This window comes from Lathyrus oleraceus, chromosome 2 (assembly GCF_024323335.1).
Source record: "Lathyrus oleraceus cultivar Zhongwan6 chromosome 2, CAAS_Psat_ZW6_1.0, whole genome shotgun sequence".
In the NCBI taxonomy this organism is placed as follows: Eukaryota; Viridiplantae; Streptophyta; class Magnoliopsida; order Fabales; family Fabaceae; genus Lathyrus; species Lathyrus oleraceus.
This window is the reverse complement of record NC_066580.1, coordinates 375958046-375981681: the sequence shown is the minus strand read 5'-3', so window position 1 is coordinate 375981681 and position 23636 is coordinate 375958046.

The following is a 23636-nucleotide window of genomic DNA, read 5'->3' as shown; positions in this document are numbered from 1 at the left end:
AATGTTTGATTCTGTTGAGAGAAAATTGGATTTCATTCTTTTTGTGCAAATGAACTTTTGGTCGATTTGCATTACTGGGGCTGATTTAATGAATTTGGACTTGATATTCTTGTTGTTGGATGCTTAATGATGATGTTAGTATGTGTGATTTTGTTTTCTGAACATCTTGAATTTCAAGCTCATGATGATGATGAGTACTGCTGTTGCATAATCCATGGTTCTGTCCAAAAATTCATGTGAGGTGTGTGTTTGTTTGTTGCTAAATGTTGTGACCTGAACACTAATGCCATGTTATTGTTTGACTTTGTTTGAAAGTTGTTGATTGAATGATTGAACACATGATGTTTGATGTTGTTGGTACCACGAGGACAATGAACGATGCTGTTGTGTTTGATGCTGTTGTGATGCTACAAGTGCTAATGCTATGTCATTTATGTGTTGTTGCTCAAAACTTGTTCGGTTTGATGGTGATGAAACATGAACTTGATGTTTTGCTTGCTAAAGCCTGCTGCTGTTTTGAACATTGCCCTAAGATCTATGTGAAACATTTTGATGCTATTGTTTTGTGTTGTTTGATCTATTGATGGAGGATGATGAATGCTGATTTTATTTAAGCCAAACACTTTATCCCTAATTATGCTATGCCTGGTCAACTCACATGTTTTGATTGCTGTTTGTTAGATGTTGTATAAACATCATGAGTGTATTATCATGTGGTGTCCATGTTGCTGTTTGAGTTTTTAATGAGCATGAAGCTAACCCTGCTGCAGTTTGTTTCAAACCTTAAACTGTCCAGGAATTCTACCTATTAGTTGGATAAATTGTTGCTGAATAATGTGTTGTGTGTTTTGGTCGAACCATTTTGTGTTGCTGTTGGGGACTACATAAATGTGCCCTACTAATTAAACCTTGTCCTATCCAGAATTTTGTTTGGATGTTGCATTGATATGTTGTTGAATGATGTTGCTACACCAATACAATGTTGTTGTGTGATACTTGGTCTAGTCTTGTTCTTGATGCTGTTCTTGATTAAGCCTGTTGCAGTGTTTGAAACTTTAGGCACATGCTCAGCAAAATCCATATGAAATATATATTGTATGCTGTTACCATTGAAATGTTGGTTTGATGATTACATGATGATGTTGAATACACTATGTTGCTGTGTGGTTTTGAAAAAAAAACTCTCAGATTAATTTCTAGAAGTGCCTGCTGTTGTATGCTGTTGTTGTTTTGACTGCATGAACCATGTTGAAAGCTATTGTTGCATGCTAGTGTTGTTGTGTTTACTAATATGCTGTTGGCCAATGCTGTAAATTGATGCTGAATACCATGCTGCTAACCATGCTGTTATGCCTTGCTGCAATTGCCCTGCTGTTTGTGAGTTTTGTTGGACTTCATTTTTGATCAATTGCATGAGGTTGTTGAGTTTATGCTGTTCATGTGTAGACATCATTCTGTCCAGGTTTTCTCCCTCGATTAGGTGTGTTTGTTGATGTTTAATATTGCATGATGAACTTGTACTGATTACATGTTTATATGCTGTTACTTAATGCTTGTTCATAAAATTACCATGCTGTTGTTTGTGTTGGAAGCATGAGAATACATGATACATGCTACTGCTACATATTGCCAAATGTTTGCTGCTATGTGCTGAAACATGTTTGTTGCTTCCGTGTGTTCTATTTGATATGATGGATGCTGAACCTGAATGCTATGCCCTGCTGTTATATGCTTGGTTGGATTATGTTGCCTGATGTTGTCTAGCTACAATGATGTTGTTGCTGTTGTTTGTTTAAAACCAAAGGACCATGCTGTGCTATTGTGTAATGTTGTTCAAATTTTGTTTTGATGTTGAGGAGCTTGCTTGAAATGCCATGTATACTGCCATTGCTGAACATTGCTGTTGCTTACTTGCTGTTTGAATGATGATGAGCCATTGCTGCTGTTTGTTTTTGCTGTTTGAGTGATGATGAAGTTGAACATGTTGCCAAACCCTAGTTCATGTGAGTGAGAACCCAGAATTTTGTTTAAGTTCACTGTTCCATTGGCCACAGCCAATAGGAACATTTCGCGTGTCCTTCATGGTGCTGTGTCGTTTTGATTAATGAAGAGAATATTACAGCATTGCCACGTTGACTTGTGTTTGACCATTGATCATGCTATGTATTTCATGTTTTGTTCATTTATTCATCAAACTTCAACAATTCATTTCTTGCTCATTTTAATTCCAAAAATTATGAAACTTTTTGCATGATGATCACAAGAATGTCTAGTATTTTATTAGGATTTTTAATAATTTTTTGTGTGGCTGGATTTTAAATGGTATAAGTGTTCTTGTCATATATGCTCAATTGATACCTTGTGCCAAAACCTTTGTGAAATGATCATATTGCATCCAATGAGCTTGAAATTTTTTATGGTGAAACTAGACACTTTGATCTTCATTTCCATATAAAGTTTGTGGATTTCTCATTTGTGGTTTGATAGATATGAGTTTTTGAATTAGGGTGTGACAATTTGTGTCACACCAATGATATGCAAATGTATGATTTTTGTTCACATGCTTCCTCTTATCCAAATCACTTGAAATTTTGCATGAATGACCCCTTGTATGTCTAATTGATGTATGAATTTTCTCGGAATTAATCATGCTGTTTTCCATTTGATTGAGAACTTTCTTCCATATGTGGTCATCTGTTGACTTTTTGTGCTATACCTCGCCAAATCCTTTATGAAATTCTCAAATCTTATTGTATGATCATGAAATTTCATATGTGATAACTAGACATCTCAAGCTTTGCATTGGTGTAAATTTCATTCATTTCTCTTCTGTTTTCAAATTGATATGATTTTTTGAAGTTGACCTATGCTTGTTGACTTTCACCATGCTTATTTGAATTTGATTTGACTTCATGAATTTCATTGACTGCCTTCCTCTCATCCAAATACCATGAAATTTTGCATGTATACCATGTTAGATGTTAGGATTGAGTGTGATTTATTTCATAATTTTTAAAAATGTTTGAGTTGACTTTTGAATGAAGTCTTTGCTGTTGACTTTTGTATGCTTCTCTTGCCATGCTTTGCATCCTTTTGCATATGAAATGACCTTGATGCATGATGTAAGTTTGAATCCAATTGTATTTGCTTCTTACATGATTGGAGTTGACTTTGATTGAATATTGCTTGCTGCCTTGGCCTTTCTCTCTCATCTTTGACCCTAGGCTAGTCCTAGTGGTCTTCTGAGCTTACAATTGAGCTGTTGTTTCAGGATGAGCACCCATGCTTTAAGGATCGCTCCAATGTGCTTGATTTGAATTGTTTATATTGTGCTAACACTTGTTTTGTAGGTGACTCATATGCTTGAGTCTTTGTGCCTTGCACAATTGGTCCTTCTGTGTGACTATCGGTTCATTTTCTTTTGCTTTTGATTGTTGACTTGTTTACTAATGAGTTTGACTTTTTCAGGTACTTTAGTTGCCTAAGTTCTTTGAACTTGATTGCTTGCTTTGCTTTATAGCATTTGCTTTGAGGTATAATTACTTCTTCTTCATGTAGTCTGGAGACCCGGTCTGTTATTTGACCGGGCAAACTGTCTGAAGTCCTCCTTAAGAGGCAATGCCTGTGTTTGTTTATATTTGTCCCAAGCAGGAAAAGTCCTTCAAGTAAGGCAATTGGTGGAAGGTAGGGATAAGCAATCTATCCCCCACTATTCAGTGTGTCCTCTCTTTGCTCCCATTACATGGTTGAAGCAATGAGATAAATACCCAAGATCTAATCGAGTCAATAATGTGGAGAGAGTTCCTACTTTCTGAACTCCCACACTTTCTTTGATGCTCTCTCTGATATGAGATAGAAGCAATGAGGCATACTCCTCATCTCCTTTTCATCTGCTTCACCTGAGCCTCTCAATGGCCAGGTTAAGAGCGACACTTACCTATTACAGTGGACTTTTAAAGTCAACCCTCTTGTGTGAGCCCCCCATTGTTTGGCTATAGAGTGTGCTGTTTGATATTCATTGCTTGATTGATTGCTTCATATGCACTTGCTTGCTTGCATGCTATGCATTTATCATCATCAATTGCCATTAATGCATGATCATCTCATCTGTTTTGTGATGCTATCATTGTTGTTTGCCCATTGAGGACAATTGTAAGTCCATTGCTTTGGCATTTGCTCCTGTGATATGGAAGGATAGAGTGTAAGACCTCATTGGTCACTCATATCTTCTGTTCATCTGTGTGTATGTGAGGATACAGTTATAAGTCCCTGTAGGTTGGCATCTGTTATCCTGTGATCATAATTTGGTCTGTTTGATGTTGTATGTGAGGTTGCAGTTGTAAGTCCCTGTAAGTTGGCATCTGCTTTCCTGTGATCATAGTTTGTTCATCTGCTCGTATGAGAGGTTGCAATTATAAGTCCCTGTAAGTTGGCATTTGCATTCCTGTGATCATATTGTTGCTTTTGTTCTTGTATGTGAGAATCCATTGTAAGCCCCTGTGATGTGGCATTGGATTTCCTGTGAGCATACTGTGGAGTTAACCTAAGTCCAGATAGATTGGCAGTTAACTTCCATATTTCATCTTTGTTTTTCTTTTGAGGAGATCGGTGTAAGTCCATTGAGTGGCATCTGATATCCTGTTCTGTTTTAGGAGACTGGTGTAAATCCATCTATTGGTATCCGGTATCCGCTTTTATTTCTTTGCCTGTGGAGATTAGTGCAAGACCATTGAGTGGCTTCTGATATCCGTTTTGTTTTAGGAGATTGGTATAAGACCATTGATTGGCATCCGATATCCGCCTTTGCTTTGTTTGTTTGTTATTATTAATTGCTATTCCAAAGGACACACTTGAATCATCTGCTATATGATTCCAAGAAGTGAACCTTCTAAGAAGTTTTACTATCCATCCTTCATCCATTCATCATTCATTACGTCTTAGAACCTTTTCACACTTTATCTTTCAAACTTGACATAAGTGTTGTGCAAACATCTTCATGTTTTTCTAACTAAAAACCTGGACTCAAGTCCTTGACCTTTTTCCAAACTTCATTTCATAATACTTATTTGAATTGATCTTAATCATATTTTGACTTCATTTTCATAATCATAATCAGTAACTCCACTCATTCACTTGTTTTGGCTTTGTCCATTAATCTTTTCATACATGAGCTATAGGTTTGATTTATCTTAGTGGTTGATGTTAATCTCACCTTCTGTCTTTAGTGATTGAATTGTAAGTCTTCCTCGCCTATTATAGGGTTAACCCCTCTCTGGCCAGTTGAAGCTGTTCTCACATGTTGGACGTTGTTGTTTGTATAAGGTTGAGTTTTCTCCCGTGGATAACGTAAGACCTAGGGTTTGTGTTTAAAATTGAACCTAACCCACTTTTGGAAATCTTTTAGCCGAACTACGGCGTTCTGATCCTTACCTTTGATGGAAGGTACGTAGGCAACGGGTTCATCCGTTCGAACCCAATAACCTAATAAAAATGTATATTCTTTTCTCACCATCCCAATCATGTTTGCACAATATTTTTGTCATAATAAATAATAATCTTTTACAACAAGTGTGAAAAGGGCTCCCTAGGAGTACCTAGGACGTGATGGGTGCCTAACACCTTCCCATTGCGTAATTTACCCCTTACCCAGAATCTCTGATCTTTTTATTAGTTTTCTACGTGTAAAACTTCTTAGGCTTTTGTTCGCTTTTTAGCCAGTCCTTTGGATAAATAAAAGTGCGGTGGCGACTCGAAATTTTTCATTGTATCTCTTAGCTTATGATTTAACCAATAGATCATATAGCGACGAATACACCGCTACACAATGTAGCCCTTTTCTAATATATATCACCAATTTCAAATTTGTAAAGATCTATGGAGTCTTGCCATTTGCAGACTGCCATTCCATCAAATAAATTTGAGCCTTTTATCCAGTTATTTGCACTCTTATTTGTTTCTATTTCAACAAATGTTTTGCATGCTTTTAATTGAGAAAATATCATTGTTTTGAAAAATAAATTTTTATAACTTGTTTTTAAACAAAGTGAACGGTCACAAAGACGAAAGGATACTTAAGAGATTCCTAGTGCTCTCCCAAGAGTGGTATGATCCCCAACAGGGTAAGACATTTGTTCATATTCCTAGGCATGATTGTATTTTCTACCTCCGGAACCCCGAGTGGTATGATTTTGGGAGGTTCACCAGTTGTCCCCTTCGGCAGAGCAGTTGATTCTTTCCTCCTCAGCATAATCATAACCTTCAGATGTTCATGTTGCATTCTTTGCCATATATCGTTGTTTGTTGTCTCCTGCTATTGGTGATATGGATTTCTCCAAGCAAATGTGTGTATCTGATCTCTCCCTATAGAGTCAGCTCCATAGGCAGAAAGCGTCTATCCTTGCTTCCATATTCCCCATCGAGATATGTCCTCGTGGATGATGGTTGTTTCTGTTTCCCCCCAACACATATATTGGGATGGGTTTCCCTATTGAGTTATATCCTCATTAGGACGAGTTTTGATTCAGTTTGCCTTTTAGTTTGATCCTAAATCGGCTCCTGTGACTGTTTCCTTGTGCTTCCCCGGGGTAAATGAATAATTGCTCAGTAACCAGTAATCATTCATCTTATCCCCGGTGGAGTCTGTGGTTTTCTACCCTTTTACCGGTAGTTGTAAACCCTATTCTCTTTCCCTTCGCAGAGTTAACCTTGTGTTCATCGTTATCGATGACGGTTATTTTTCCGTGGTTTTCTACCCGATATCCGGTAGATGTAATCCCCTCCATGATGGTTATCATTATCCAATATTTGGTGTTGATATTACCCCTTTTGCCTGGATAATTGCCCTGTTTATGCAATTTATCCCCAGCGGGTCATCTTTCGTCTACCCTGTTGTTGGTAACGATTGTTGCTCTCCTGGATTGGTCATCATTATATACCTAGTTTCGGTATCCCGATGCCTTTTCTTTTCAGGCGATTTATCCTTTATTAACCCAGTAACCGGTTGTGGATAATCTTCCACGCGAGTGTATTATCTATGTTCTGACGGTAATAGATAGTATATCCCATGCACTCTTCGGTCGAAGCCTTTTGTTCTTCCCTAGTTGAGTAAGATTTGTTTCCCTTTGCGGAGTCGAATATCCATCCTATAATCGAGTTTGCTTTTAGCCCTCTTTCGGATGATGAGTGTCTTGGGAATATTCCCCGATTCACGCCTTGGTCGGTCACCTATTATATGCCCAGTAACCGGTATCCTTGGTGTCCCTCCCTTTCTGCTCCCTTTTATGACCTTTGTCCCCCTGTGGAGTCAGATTTTCCTGAGTTGGAATATACCTTTTAGGTCTTCCTCATATGATTTCGGATGTTTGATATCTCTCACCTTTATACCGGTCTTAGATATTCATTTCTTCCCGAGCATGTTATATCTCCGACCATTATGACGGTGTTCAGATCACATGTCTCATTGAGCTTGTTACCCGGTAACCGGTAACACCTCATCTTGCTGCTCCACCAGGAGAGTCTTTTTAGACATCCCCGACGAGGTCCCTTAGTGGATCGTCCTCGTCCGGCTTTTATCCGAAGTATCCATTGTGGATAGTTTCGCTGTATTGGCATATTCCCCAATACATGCATCTTCGAGTCAGTTCGAGTCTTTCCATCGGTTTATTCCCTTTGGAGTTCTGCTCCCCAACTTTGAGTCGTGCCCTGCTCACGCATTTCATTCTTATTCCCATTAGAGTCCCAGAGTCTCTATCCCATGGAGTGAATTACTCATATGGAATTTCCACTTCCTCCTGATCTTTACCTTTGTGGATTCAGATCCCCACAGAGTATTACCCTTTTGCATACATACATTTGCATCACGAGGTCTCTTAGGGACCAAAAGTCGTCTCTTTGCTATTATTTAAGCCCATTCTACCTCGTCGAGACGAAGATTTTAACCTTCCCTTCTCCGGCTAGAATGACCTTAAATAGGGGCATCTGTAAGACCCCAATTTTTTCCCTAAGATCCTTCATGGCATCATAACATTTCATTTGCATAGCCTCAAGGATCATTGAGCATCTTGGTTCCTTTTCCTTTGGGTAGGATCTCTTGTGAGTGGTTTGAGATCACCAAGCATGCTTGAATTGTATATCATTATTTTTCTCATTTTGTTTACTAACCAAAAGCACAAAAATATGTCACTAACACCTTTTGTTTGGTAGCTTGAGCAATCACAAGGTCCACAGCTTCTAGGAGATCATTTGTACAAAGACATGGTCAAGAGGAGATGATAGCAAGCATGGTAATGGTTCCCAAAGCTCTCATCCATCAAATATGCCTCCCTAGTATCTCAAATCATCATTTTGATCAAAGCAAGTCAAAGGGTTTGAGGTCTTGTTCTTCCAGGAAACCCTAATTCATCTGCGCACCACAATGCCTTGCTCACGAAGCAACCTCAACCCATGATCAAATACAATCAAGGGAAGTTCTTTAATTCTTCATTTCATGCATATTTGAACTTATTTGAGTGTCCTCAATCATCAATTCATCAAGATATGAGGCATAGACTTGAGAAGTTGATCAATCAATTCATCTGACTATTTTGAAATGCACTGAGACCTAACTTTTTATGTGTTGGTCAAATGGAGATGGTTCCAAAATCAAAAATGTTCTTAAGAACAATATGAACGACTTTCATGTTCATAAAAATTTGATTTGAAGCATGGAATACCATCTGCCATTCCAATACATTATGGGTCATTTTGACTGAAACCTTAATTTTGGGTCAACTTCCCAAGGACATAACTCATTCGTTTCTTATGATTTTGAGGTGGGATCAAATGCATTGGAAATATTAAGATGTATACATCAAATGTTATGTTGAACAAATTTTCAAAATCTCAAATAAAATACATGTGATAATGCAAGACATTATAGGTCCTTTTTGACCAAATGCATTGAAAGTCAAAAAAGTCCAACTTCAAGTGCCCATAACTCCTTCATAAAAACTCCAAATGATGCAAACTTTAAGTCTATTTTGATTTTCTTGAAAATATATACAACTTTTATGTTTAAGGTTTTTTCATTTGAAGCTTGCATCATCAAAACAGAAGGGCTTGAAAGTTGGCCAATTTTAGAAACCTTGCCTTGACATGTTTTGCACATCACACTTTAAACTCAAATTTCATAAATTTACACATTCCAAATGAATTTTTGTCCAACATAACATTTTTTCCTCATACAAATACCTTTCCAACCATTACCCATATGCCTATGCTTGGATTTTCTAAATGGTACTTTCGAAGAGATGAATTTTTAGTTACAAAGAAGGAGTCCACTTGAAATCTTGGTGTATAAGCAAATGCCTTGCAATTCACACGCCCAATTCCATCTGGTTGGTGTTCAGAACTCCTTTGGCATTGATTTTGGGCCTTGTGCATGATCATGCAAGCCCATGCAATGAAGCTTCACATGCCATGCACACGGATTCTTTCACACTTCCTTTGCCAATTCCTCTATAAATAGAAGCTTCATTCCCTCCATTTGAGACCCAAGGTTCAACCTGAAATGCTGCAGAATTCATTCCCTAACCATCACTAAAGAAGCAAGTTTCATTTCTCTTAAAATTTTCAGATCTCGAATTCAACTACATCTGGTTGTATTCATAGATCTAATGCTTCTAGACATTCACCATACACTCCATTGAATTTCTGTTTTGATAAAGCAAGCAACATTTCAAGCTCAAATCACCAGAACTCAAGCTTGAACTCCAACTGGTATTTGCTTCGATTCTCCTAATCCATTGACCTATTGGCTGTGATTTTGTGTTGGCTGAAGTCCTCTCAATAGAGGAATCATGTTTATGCTTTTAATTTTTGCAATTCATTGAGTTCATGATGAACACCAGATTTTTCCATCTCTGATTTCTCAAATCATAAAGATCTAGAGTGGAAATGGATGGTACAGGGATGATATACATCATCCCAACTTTCTATTGATGTATAGATCGCTTGATTTGGTTAAGTTTTGAAGTTCTGCAACTTGGTCGGAATCTGGGAAGCTCACCGGAGAAGACGGTGGCTCCGGTGGCTTCATCTTTGCCAATTTAAATCCTAGCCGTTTGATCCATTCTCCAGATTGAATCTCGTCCCTTGCTTGTTATGACTTTTAATTGTTTCACATGTGCACACATTGACTTGGATCCACCATACGCGCGCGCTTCCTGGCCTCATGATTTGCCAGCTCAATTAATGAGCTTAGATCAGACGGTCCACGCTTTTTTCCAATTTCTATTTTCTGTTTTATTTTCATTTTATTTTCTTTAATTCCAATTGTTTTCAAAAATTAATATCTCTTTCATTTTTTATCCAAAAATTATGGGACCAATTGCACTATTTCCCAAATAAATTCTAGTTTCTATTTTTGATTTTTAATATTTTTTATTTCATCATTTGATATTTTTTGTGAATTTTCTCTTTTCTGGTTATTTTTAATTCATTTTAAATAGTTTTTGATATTCAAAAAATACAAAAATATTTTTCTAACCTCTTTGAATGATGATGGATCTATGAAAAATATTCTCATCAATTTTTGAAATGATTTGAGATTTATTTGAGATTTTAGTTCAATTAGGTTATTTTTATTCATTTTTAATTGATTAAAAATAGTTTCTGACTTTTATAAATTACTTGGACCTTTCAAGGTTGATTTGAGTAATTTTGATGTTTGACCTTTCCATTTATTTTAACTCAAGTTTATTTTTAATGTTAAAAAATGCCAAAAAATATTTTATTCTTTTCTTGACCTCCAATCTTCATCTCACTTCTGTTTTTGATTGTTTGACCTTGACTTTCAATGTTATTGGTCAACATATGAGGATTGGTACATTTTATTCCATTTAATGCATTTTATTTTGTCATTTCCATTCTCCATTATTCCTCTTCTTCTTCTTCTTCTTCTTCTCTTTCTTTTTGATCAATGAGTTGAAGGTTGATAAGTTAGCATTGATTAGAGGGATTTAACCTTCCTTGATTCAAATCTAATTCATCTTGATCAATTGATCAAGTGAATGGCTTTGCATTAAGGATATGTTGTCTTTTAAATCATGCAAAAGGCTTAAACCAATACAAGATCATTTCTCTTCTTCTTCTTGGCATGGCAAGTTTTTGGGACTTGGTTCACTAATCAAGACTCCTAACTTGTGTTTGTTGCCTACATTATTATTGACCGGCCTCAGATAGTTGTGACTTCTACATAAGTCCAATTACGATTGCTTAACATAGCGCTAAATTTGCCTTATGGCACACTAACTACTAACACTAACCATTAACAATTAACCTTTACTTTATGCAATTTACTTTTATGAAATTTACTATTCTTGCACATTTTATTCATTTGCTTTTCTCTTTGCTCATTTGAGCACATGTTTATGTTAATGCCATTTGCCTTTTGCTCACTTGAGCACATAATTATGTATATATTATTATGCTTGTGTTTTGTCTTGATTGTTGTGAACCAAATGCAAAGAAATGGACTTAGTTTCTAGGAATTCCCCTATGCAAAGAAATGGAGAATTGGACTTAGATTCTAGGACCTTTCCTTATGCAAAGATGGGAGTAAAAGGATCCTAATGTTGAAGATGGATTAGAAGAACCAAATCTCTAAACTCACTTTTGTCCATTATTGTTTTACCCCATGGAACCTTTTGATGTGTGTGCTTTTGTGCTAGGAGTTCCCATTTGAGCTTAATTGGAGGATCATTACCATGTTCATCCAAGTGGAAGATACAAGATACATTGAGGATCTCTTATGAGACTTGTTTGATTGCTTATACCTTGTGCTTGCTTATTCCAAAGGATGGGAGCTACTTGGATCATCAATATGATCTCAAGAGAGGAATTCCTAGTGTGGTTTCATTTCTTATCCCTCATCTTTTTGTTTTGCTTAGGACTTAGCCCTTCTTCTTCTTCTTTCCCCTCTAACCCAAGCCAAAACTTTTGTGCAAACATTTAACACTTCTTTTCAAACATTAGAAACCTAAGCCTTATGCTTTTGATTTTCAAACTTTTTCATAATACTTACTTTGAATTGAATCTTTAAGTCAACTTTGACCATATTTTGTAAATACTTTTCATTGGTAAATAAAACTCATTCAAATACTTTTTTTTGGTTTCAATGGCCACTTTTTTTTAATCAAAACTTTTTTTCATAACCTTTAGCTATTAGGTTTGAGTTATCCATGAGGTAGATATAATACTCACCTATATCCTTAGTGATGGACAATGAGTCTTCCATGTTTATTATAGGGTTAACCCCTCACTAGCATGTTGAAGCTATCCTCACATGGTGGATTTGTGGTTTTAGGTTGAGTTTTCTCCCTTGGATAACAAAAGACCTTAACGCTTTTGGACCAATTAATTCACCAACTCATTTTGAAATTTTTACCCCGAACTACGAGGTTTTGATCCTAATCTTTTTTAAGGTGGTACGTAGGCAATGGGTTTATCCATCCAAACACAAAAATGTAAATAAATTTGTATATTCTCTTCTCATCTCTTCAATCATGTTTGCACAAATAAACTTTCACAAAACAACAACCTTCACAAGTCTGAAAAGGGCTCCCTAGGAGTATCTAGGATGTTTTGGGTGCCTAACACCTTCCCATTGCATAACCAACCCCCTTACCCAGATCTCTGTTTCTATTACTAGTTTTTGTTAAAACTATTAGGTTTTTGTTCGCTTTCTAACCATTCCTTTGGATAAATAGAAGTGCGGTGGCGACTCGACTTGTATGGTTTACCTTAGATTTAGTCAATATCTCTAATGGTAACGAATACCCCGCTACAATAACCATCACATACATATACATGTACACTCATATAATTTCATATTTGCATATTTTGCATCAATCATTGTTTGAGATTCTTATGCTCTATTATGGTGGTACTTTATCCCCATACAAATTCAGTGTCTGTCCTCCCTCAATTATAGAAGGTCGGCCCCTTAAGTAGAAAGATTTTAACCTTTCTCCTTTCCCCACTGAGTTATTTCCTCGTGGATGATTATTGTTTCAGTTTTTCCTCCCTAGTCGATTATCTGGATGGAACCACTCCCCTTGAGATATATCCTCATTGGGTTGAGTTTTGATTGACTGTTTCTTTCTAGCTCTTACCTAGATAGATGCTTTGAGTCTCGTAAGAGTTTATTGCCCCCTAACTGGTAATATTCTTCTTAGTTTGCAGTTTGTTACTTCTTGCCCAATACCCGGTGAAAGTACCCCTGCTATCTCCTAAGTAGATTTCCCAGTGGATTATTTTCCAAGAGTCTATCCTTGATATGTTCATTTTAACCGGTGACAGATTTTCTGTTTCATGGTATTCTACCCTGTAAAAAAGTAGTTGTAATCCCTATTTTGTTCCTCAGGAAGTTAATCCTTGATATGTTCATCCTAACCGATGATGAGTTTCTTTCTCTTTGCGGTCTTCTACCCAGTAACCGGTAGTTGTAAATCCTACATTTGTCCCCTTTGCAGAGTTTATCCCTGATATGTTCATCCTAACCGATGACGGATACTCTCATATTTGGTATTCTATCCAGTAACTGATAGATGTAATTCCTATTTTCTCTCCTCAACAGAGACTATCCTTGATATGTTCATCTTAACCGGTGACAGATTTTCTCTTTGACGGTATTCTATCCAGCATTCGATAGATGTAATTCCTACTCTTTCTTCAGTTGGTATATCCTTGATATATTCATCCTAACCGATGACAGGTATCCTCCTTGACATTTCCAAGAAAGTTAATCCTTGATATGTTCATCCTAACCGATGACATATTTTCTTCCCTGTTGAGTTTATCCTTGATATGTTCATTCTAACCGATGACGGATACTCTCATCTTTGGTCTTCTACCCAGTAACTGGTACTTGTAAATCCTACTTTCTGCAGTTTTTCCCCAGCAAGGCTATTCTTACCCAATAACCGGTAATGAATACTCCCTTCTGGTGGTTCCCAATGAGTCATCCTTGATATGTTCATCCTAACAGATGACATATGTCTTCTCTGTCCGATCTTTATTATCTCCTTACCCAGTAACAGATAGTAGATAATAGATTTCTGCTCCTCCTGTGTTGAAGTTTATTTCTTCCCTAGTTGAGTTGAGTGCGTATTTCCTTAGTGAAATCACTTTTCCTGTATGATTCAAGTACTTCAGTGTTATCCTGATTTACTCGCTTTCCCTGTAGATGTTTTCCCGGATAAGTCTTTCCATTTTGTATGGAATTCCTCTAGTCCCCCAACAGTTTTAAGTCGTAGCCTGAACTACGCATAACCTCATTTATCCCTCAGAGTCTCTGTCTCCCTAGTGAGTTTTCCTCATGGAATGCATTATACTCCTAAGGACTTTCGGTCTCTCTGATTTCTTTTGCTTTGTGGCAATATTTCCCCACAGCGCATTAACTTTTACATTCATATCATATGCATCATGAGGGATATTAAGGACCAAAATTTGTTTTTATATGTTGTTATTTAAGCCCATTCTACTGAGTCGAGCCAAAGATTTTAACCTTCACCTCCTCAGCTAGAATGTCCTTAAACAGGGGCAGCTGTAAGGCCCCAATTTTGACCCTAAGATCCCACATGCAATTTTATCATAAGCATTAGCATTGGGATCATACCTTGGCATCCTCCTTGTCCCTCTCTCATTGGGTTTATTTTGGGGAGAGATCACCAAGCACCATGTAATTTGTATCATACTTGTATATTATCATTTTACTAACCAAAATACCAAAAATATGTCTTTGCATTTGCCTAACTCTTTTGTAGGTAGGGCATGGTCACATTGATTTATCAAGTTCATATCTAGGGTTTGAGGCCCTCATGACAAAGAGCATAACCATTAATTTGATCAAATAATGGTTATAAGCATCATATATGAGTTCCATTGATTCCTACATGATATAGTGATCAAGTTTTCTTCAAGAGTTTGGAGGTGATTTACCTTGGAAACCCTAGTTTGACTAGGTATCTTGAGTAACTTCTCCAACAAACCATCTCACCAATTGATCAAATTTCTCAAGGGACACTTCAAAATTCGTCATCTTATGCATATATGAACTACCATGAGCCTATAAAGTCAAAAGAATTGAAGGTTAGCAAGTTGGTTAATGGTGGTTGGCCAGATGAATTCATCTAATCAAAACAGGGTCTCCCTAGACCCTATATCCTACACTTTTCACCATTTGAAAATGATTCCAAGAGAAAAGTTACTCTATATGACATTACAAACAACTTTCATGTTGATACCTAGAGATAGTTTTGCTTGTAAAATCATTTTCTATGTTGAAATGTTATAGGTCATTTTGTCTAAACCCTAATTTGAAAGTCAACTTCCTAAGGCCATAACTTGCTCAGTTTTTATGAGATGAAATATTTCAAAGTTTCACAATAAAATTCAAGATGTCTAATTCAACTTTTATATTTTGAGTGAGAGCTAATTCAACTTTTATGAGCATGTGATATTAGAATACATTATAGGTCATTTTTTACCTATACCATTGAACAAGTGATTTTTCCAAACTTCAAAAATGAATAACTCTATCATTATAAATCCAAATGACATGAAATTGGTTACCATTTTTAGGGACTTTGAAATAGCTACAACTTTGATGTAGACACTTTTCTCATTTGAAGCTCACATAAAAAGTTAAGCAAGGTGGAAAATTGAGATATATGGCTTGCACGTTGAAAATTTTTCAACATGTTGAAATTTCCAAATTTCCACCTTCAAATTCACCATGATCCAAGCTCCAAATGAAAAAGTGTTCAACATCAAACTTGTTCCCCTTGATCCAAGCTTTCCAAAGAACCCAAGTTCATGCATTTTGGATGAAGTTTGCTAGGGTTGCGCATCGCTTTAACAGAGCTGCACCATTGGAGGAAATCAAATGTCCAAAACTCCATTTCACATTGCCTTGCCAATCAAGCATCATTTGAATTTCAGTACAGTTGCAATTGGATCAAAATGGATTGCTTCATGGGCCTGTACACCCCCATGCAAGCTTCTGTATCACATTGCCAAATTTAGAAAATTTTTGAGTGTCCAATTATCAATCCCAAATGCTATAAATGCAGGCCCTTGGAGCTCAATTCAAACACACCTTGCGCGCCAGCTTTGCCCCCCAATTGAAACCCTCTCATTCTAAAGGAAAACCTGATAATATTTAATCTGAAAATTGAGTTTGAATCTCAACTGTTTGGAGATTCAAGAACTCCAGGATCCAAAGCCTTGCACCATTGCTAACCACTCCCTGCAAGCTTCTCAAGTGTGATCAAATCGTGTTTGAAGCAAGCAACCTCAAGTTCTGCACATCATTGAAGGTAATTTTCAGAAAACTTCATCTCTTTGATTCTTACTCAATTCTCTTGAATCTTTGGTTGTCTGAAGACCTACCAATGTAGGCAAGAGGATTGAGTTGCTTAGAGGTCAAATCAAAGTAACTCAGTTGACACACCTCAAAATTCAACTCCTCGTATCTTTCTATATATGTGGAGTTAGTTAAAATTGAGGTCAGGTTCGTGCTTTACGCCATTTTTTCTTTCAGATCATGTCCTCCTTTTATTATTTTGGTGATGGTTGAGGGTGGACCCGTCCGGTGAGGTCCACCGAAGAAGAAGACTTGAGTTACAGCCCCGACGGTGCGTTGGCAAGTATCCCAGCCATAGGATCCTTCCAAAATGTTTTAATCATGAGCGCTCATTATGATTACCCTTGGTACAGCGTGCTGACTCATGTGTTTGGTGGAACGCGCATTTTAGACCACTTCATCTGCCACCTCAATTAATGAGGGAGATCAAGTGGTCCACGTTTATTTGATTTTTTGATTTTATTTTTTATTCCTTTGATTTTCATTAATTCATATTAATTTTAATATTGATCCAAAAAATATGAGAGTTTCACCAACTGAGTCCTTGCACCATGTGATTGTATCATACTTGTATATTATCATTTTACTAATCAAAATACTAAAAATATGTCTTTGCATTTGCCTAACTCTTTTGTAGGTAGGGCATGGTCACATTGATTTATCAAGTTCATATCTAGGGTTTGAGGCCCTCATGACAAAGAGCATAACCATGAATTTGATCAAAGAATGGTTATAAGCATCATATATGAGTTCCATTGATTCCTACAAGATATATTGATCAAATTTTCTTCAAGAGTTTGGAGGTGATTTGCCTTGGAAACCCTAGTTTGATTAGGTATCTTGAGTAACTTCTCCAACAAACCATCTCACCAATTGATCAAATTTCTCAAGGGACACTTCAAAATTCATCATCTTATGCATATATGAACTACCATGAGCCTATAAAGTCAAAAAAATTGAAGGTTAGCAAGTTGGTTAATGGTGGTTGGCCAGATGAATTCATCTAATCAAAACTGGGTCTCCCTAGACCCTATATCCTACACTTTTCACCATATGAAAATGATTCTTAGAGCAAAGTTACTCTATATGACATTACAAACAACTTTCGTGTTGATACCTAGAGATAGTTTTACTTGGAACGTTATAGGTCATTTTGTTTAAACCCTAATTTGAAAGTCAACTTCCTAAGGCGATAACTTGCTCAGTTTTTATTAGATGAAATATTTCAAAGTTTCACAATAAAATTCAAGATGTCTACTTCAACTTTTATGTTTTGAGTGAGAGATAATTCAACTTTTATGAGCATGTGATATTAGAATACATTATAGGTCATTTTTTACCTACACCATTGAACAAATGATTTTTCCAAACTTCAAAGATGAATAACTCTATCATGATAAATCCAAATGACATGAAATTGGTTACCATTTTTAGGGTCTTTGAAATAGCTACAACTTTGATGAAGACACTTTTCTCATTTGAAGCTCACATAAAAAGTTAAGCAAGATGGAATATTAAGATATATGGCTTGCACGTAGAAATTTTTTCAACATGTTGAAATTTCCAAATTTCCACCTTCAAATTCACCATGATCCAAGCTCCAAATGAAAAAGTGTTAACATCAAACTTGTTCCCCTTGATCCAAGTATTCCAAAGAACCCAAGTTCATGCATTTTGGATGAAGTTTGCTAGGGCTGCGCATGGCTTTAACAGAGCTGCACCATTGGAGGAAATCAAATGTCCAAAACTCCATTTCACATTGCCTTGCCAATCAAGCATCATTTGAATTTCAGTACAGTTGCAATTGGATCAAAATGGATTGCTTCATGGGCCTGTATACGCTCATGCAAGCTTGTGTATCACATTGCCAAATTTAGAAAATTTTCAAGTGTGCAATCATCAATCCCAAATGCTATAAATACAGGCCCTTGGAGCTCAATTCAAACACACCTTGCGCGCCAGCTTTGTCCCCCAATTGAAACCCTCTCATTCTAAAGGAAAACCTGATAATTTTTAATCTGAAAATTGAGTTTGAATCTCAACTGTTTGGAGATTCAAGAACTCCAGGATCCAATGCATTGCACCATTGCTAACCACTCCCAGCAAGCTTCTCAAGTGTGATCAGATCGTGCTTGAAGCAAGCAACCTCAAGTTCTGCACATCATTGAAGGTAATTTTCAGAAAACTTCATCTCTTCGATTCTCACTCAATTCTCATCAATTCTCTTGAATCTTTGGTTGTCTGAAGACCTACCAATGTAGGCAAGAAGATTGAGTTGCTTAGAGGTCAAATCGAAGCAACTCAGGTGACACGCCTCAAAGTTCAACTCATCATATCGTTCTAGATATGTGGAGTTAGTTAAAATTGAGGTCAGGTTCGTGCTCTAAGCCATTTTTTCTTTCAGGTCATGTCCTCCGTTTATTATTTTGGTGATGGTTGAGGGTGGACCCGTCCGATGAGGTCCACCGAAGAAGAAGACCGGAGTTACAACTCCGACGGTGCGTTGGCACGTCTCCCAGCCATAGGATCCTTTCAAAAAGTTTTAATCATGAGCGCTCATTGTGATTACCCTTGGTACGGCGTGCTGACTCGTGTGTTTGGTGGAACGCGCATTTCACACCAATTGATGTGCCACCTGAGTTAATGAGGGAGATCAAGTGGTCCACGTTTTTTTGATTTTTTTATTTTAATTTTTATTTCTTTGATTTTCATTAATTCATATTAATTTTAATATTGATCCAAAAAATATGAGAGTTTCACCAACTGAGTCCTTGCACCATGTGATTGTATCATACTTGTATATTATCATTTTACTAATCAAAATACTAAAAATATGTCTTTGCATTTGCCTAACTCTTTTGTAGGTAGGGCATGGTCACATTGATTTATCAAGTTCATATCTAGGGTTTGAGGCCCTCATGACAAAGAGCATAACCATGAATTTGATCAAAGAATGGTTATAAGCATCATATATGAGTTCCATTGATTCCTACAAGATATATTGATCAAATTTTCTTTAAGAGTTTGGAGGTGATTTGCCTTGGAAACCCTAGTTTGAATAGGTATCTTGAGTAACTTCTCCAACAAACCATCTCACCAATTGATCAAATTTCTCAAGGGACACTTCAAAATTCGTCATCTTATGCATATATGATCTACCATGAGCCTATAAAGTCAAAAGAATTGAAGGTTAGCAAGTTGGTTGATGGTGGTTGGCTAGATGAATTCATCTGATCAAAACTGGGTCTCCCTAGACCCTATCTCCTACAATTTTCACCAAATGAAAATTATTCCAAGTGCAAAGTTACTCTATATGACATTATAAACAACTTTCCTGTTGAGACCTTGAGATAGTTTTGCTTGGAAAATCATTTTCTATGTTGAAACATTATAGGTCATTTTATCTAAACCCTAATTTTAAAGTCAACTTCCTAAGGCCATAACTTGCTCAATTTTTATGAGATGAAATATTTCAAAGTTTCACAATAAAATTCAAGATGTCTACTTCAACTTTTATGTTTTGAGTGAGAGCTAATTCAACTTTTATGAGCATGTGATTTTAGGATACATTATAGGTCATTATTTACCTATACCATTGAACAATTGATTTTTCCAAACTTCAAAAATGAATAACTTTATCATTATAAATCCAAATGACATGAAATTGGTTACCATTTTTAAGGTCTTTGAAATAGCTACAACTTTGATGAAGACACGTTTCTCATTTGAAGCTCACGTAAAAAGTTAAGCAAGATGGAATATTAAGATATATGGCTTGCACTTAGAAAAAATTTCAACTGTTGAAATTTCCAAATTTCCACCTTCAAATTCACCATGATCCAAGCTCCAAATGAAAAAGTGTTCAACATCAAACTTGTTCCCCTTGATCCAAGCTTTCCAAAGAACCCAAGTTCATGCATTTTGGATGAAGTTTGCTAGGGCTGTGCATGGATTTAATAAAGCTGCACCATTGGAGGAAATCAAATGTCCAAAACTCCATTTCACATTGCCTTGCCAATCAAGCATCATTGGAATTTCAGTACAGTTGCAATTGGATCAAAATGGATTGCTTCATGAGCCTGTATACGCTCATGCAAGCTTGTGTATCACATTGCCAAATTTAGAAAATTTTCAAGTGTGCAATAATCAATCCCAAATGCTATAAATACAGGCCCTTGGAGCTCAATTCAAACACACGTTGCGCGCGAGCTTTGCCCCCAATTGAAACCCTCTCATTCTAAAGGAAAACCTGATAATTTTTAATCTGAAAATTGAGTTTGAATCTCAACTGTTTGGAGATTCAAGAACTCTAGGATCCAAAGCATTGCACCATTGCTAACCACTCCCAGCAAGCTTCTCAAGTGTGATCAGATCGTGCTTGAAGCAAGCAACCTCAAGTTCTGCACATCATTGAAGGTAATTTTCAGACTACTTCATCTCTTCGATTCTCACTCAATTCTCATCAATTCTCTTGAATCTTTGGTTGTCTGAAGACATACCAATGTAGGCAAGAAGATTGAGTTGCTTAGAGGTCAAATCGAAGCAACTCAGTTGACACGCCTCAAAATTCAACTCCTCATATCGTTCTATAGATGTGGAGTTAGTTAAAATTGAGGTCAGGTTCGTGTTCTACGCCATTTTTTCTTTCAGGTCATGTCCTCCGTTTATTATTTTGGTGATGGTTGAGGGTGGACCCGTCCGATGAGGTCCACCGAAGAAGAAGACCGGAGTTACAACTCCGGCGGTGCGTTGGCACGTCTCCCAGCCATAGGATCCTTTCAAAAAGTTTTAATCATGAGCGCTCATTGTGATTACCCTTGGTATGGCGTGCTGACTCGTGTGGTTGGTGGAACGCGCATTTCAGACCAATTGATGTGCCACCTGAGTTAATGAGGGAGATCAAGTGGTCCACGTTTTTTTGATTTTTTTATTTTAATTTTTATTTCTTTGATTTTCATTAATTCATATTAATTTTAATATTGATCCAAAAAATAAGAGAGTTTCACCAACTGAGTCCTTGCACCATGTGATTGTATCATACTTGTATATTATCATTTTACTAATCAAAATACTAAAAATATGTCTTTGCATTTGCCTAACTCTTTTGTAGGTAGGGCATGGTCACATTGATTTATCAAGTTCATATCTAGGGTTTGAGGCCCTCATGACAAAGAGCATAACCATGAATTTGATCAAAGAATGGTTATAAGCATCATATATGAGTTCCATTGATTCCTACAAGATATATTGATCAAATTTTCTTCAAGAGTTTGGAGGTGATTTGCCTTGGAAACCCTAGTTTGACTAGGTATCTTGAGTAACTTCTCCAACAAACCATCTCACCAATTGATCAAATTTCTCAAGGGACACTTCAAAATTCGTTATCTTATGCATATATGATCTACCATGAGCCTATAAAGTCAAAAGAATTGAAGGTTAGCAAGTTGGTTGATGGTGGTTGGCTAGATGAATTCATCTGATCAAAACTGGGTCTCCCTAGACCCTATCTCCTACAATTTTCACCAAATGAAAATTATTCCAAGAGCAAAGTTACTCTATATGACATTATAAACAACTTTCCTGTTGAGACCTTGAGATAGTTTTGCATGGAAAATCATTTTCTATGTTGAAACATTATAGGTCATTTTATCTAAACCCTAATTTGAAAGTCAACTTCCTAAGGCCATAACTTGCTCAATTTTTATGAGATGAAATATTTCAAAGTTTCACAATAAAATTCAAGATGTCTACTTCAACTTTTATGTTTTGAGTGAGAGCTAATTCAACTTTTATGAGCATGTGATTTTAGGATACATTATAGGTCATTTTTTACCTATACCATTGAACAATTGATTTTTCCAAACTTCAAAAATGAATAACTTTATCATTATAAATCCAAATGACATGAAATTGGTTACCATTTTTAAGGTCTTTGAAATAGCTACAACTTTGATGAAGACACGTTTCTCATTTGAAGCTCACGTAAAAAGTTAAGCAAGATGGAATATTAAGATATATGGCTTGCACTTAGAAAAAATTTCAACTGTTGAAATTTCCAAATTTCCACCTTCAAATTCACCATGATCCAAGCTCCAAATGAAAAAGTGTTCAACATCAAACTTGTTCCCCTTGATCCAAGCTTTCCAAAGAACCCAAGTTCATGCATTTTGGATGAAGTTTGCTAGGGCTGCGCATGGATTTAATAAAGCTGCACCATTGGAGGAAATCAAATGTCCAAAACTCCATTTCACATTGCCTTGCCAATCAAGCATCATTGGAATTTCAGTACAGTTGCAATTGGATCAAAATGGATTGCTTCATGGGCCTGTATACGCTCATGCAAGCTTGTGTATCACATTGCCAAATTTAGAAAATTTTCAAGTGTGCATTTATCAATCCCAAATGCTATAAATACAGGCCCTTGGAGCTCAATTCAAACACACCTTGCGCGCGAGCTTTGCCCCCAATTGAAACCCTCTCATTCTAAAGGAAAACCTGATAATTTTTAATCTGAAAATTGAGTTTGAATCTCAACTGTTTGGAGATTCAAGAACTCCAGGATCCAAAGCATTGCACCATTGCTAACCACTCCCAGCAAGCTTCTCAAGTGTGATCAGATCGTGCTTGAAGCAAGCAACCTCAAGTTCTGCACATCATTGAAGGTAATTTTCAGACTACTTCATCTCTTCGATTCTCACTCAATTCTCATCAATTCTCTTGAATCTTTGGTTGTCTGAAGACCTACCAATGTAGGCAAGAAGATTGAGTTGCTTAGAGGTCAAATCGAAGCAACTCAGTTGACACGCCTCAAAATTCAACTCCTCATATCGTTCTATAGATGTGGAGTTAGTTAAAATTGAGTTCAGGTTCGTGCTCTACGCCATTTTTTCTTTCAGGTCATGTCCTCCGTTTATTATTTTGGTGATGGTTGAGGGTGGACCCGTCCGATGAGGTCCACCGAAGAAGAAGACCGGAGTTACAGCTCCGGCGGTGCGTTGGCACGTCTCCCAGCCATAGGATCCTTTCAAAAAGTTTTAATCATGAGCGCTCATTGTGATTACCCTTGGTACGGCGTGCTGACTCGTGTGTTTGGTGGAATGCGCATTTCAGACCAATTGATGTGCCACCTGAGTTAATGAGGGAGATCAAGTGGTCCACGTTTTTTTGATTTTTTTATTTTAATTTTTATTTCTTTGATTTTCATTAATTCATATTAATTTTAATATTGATC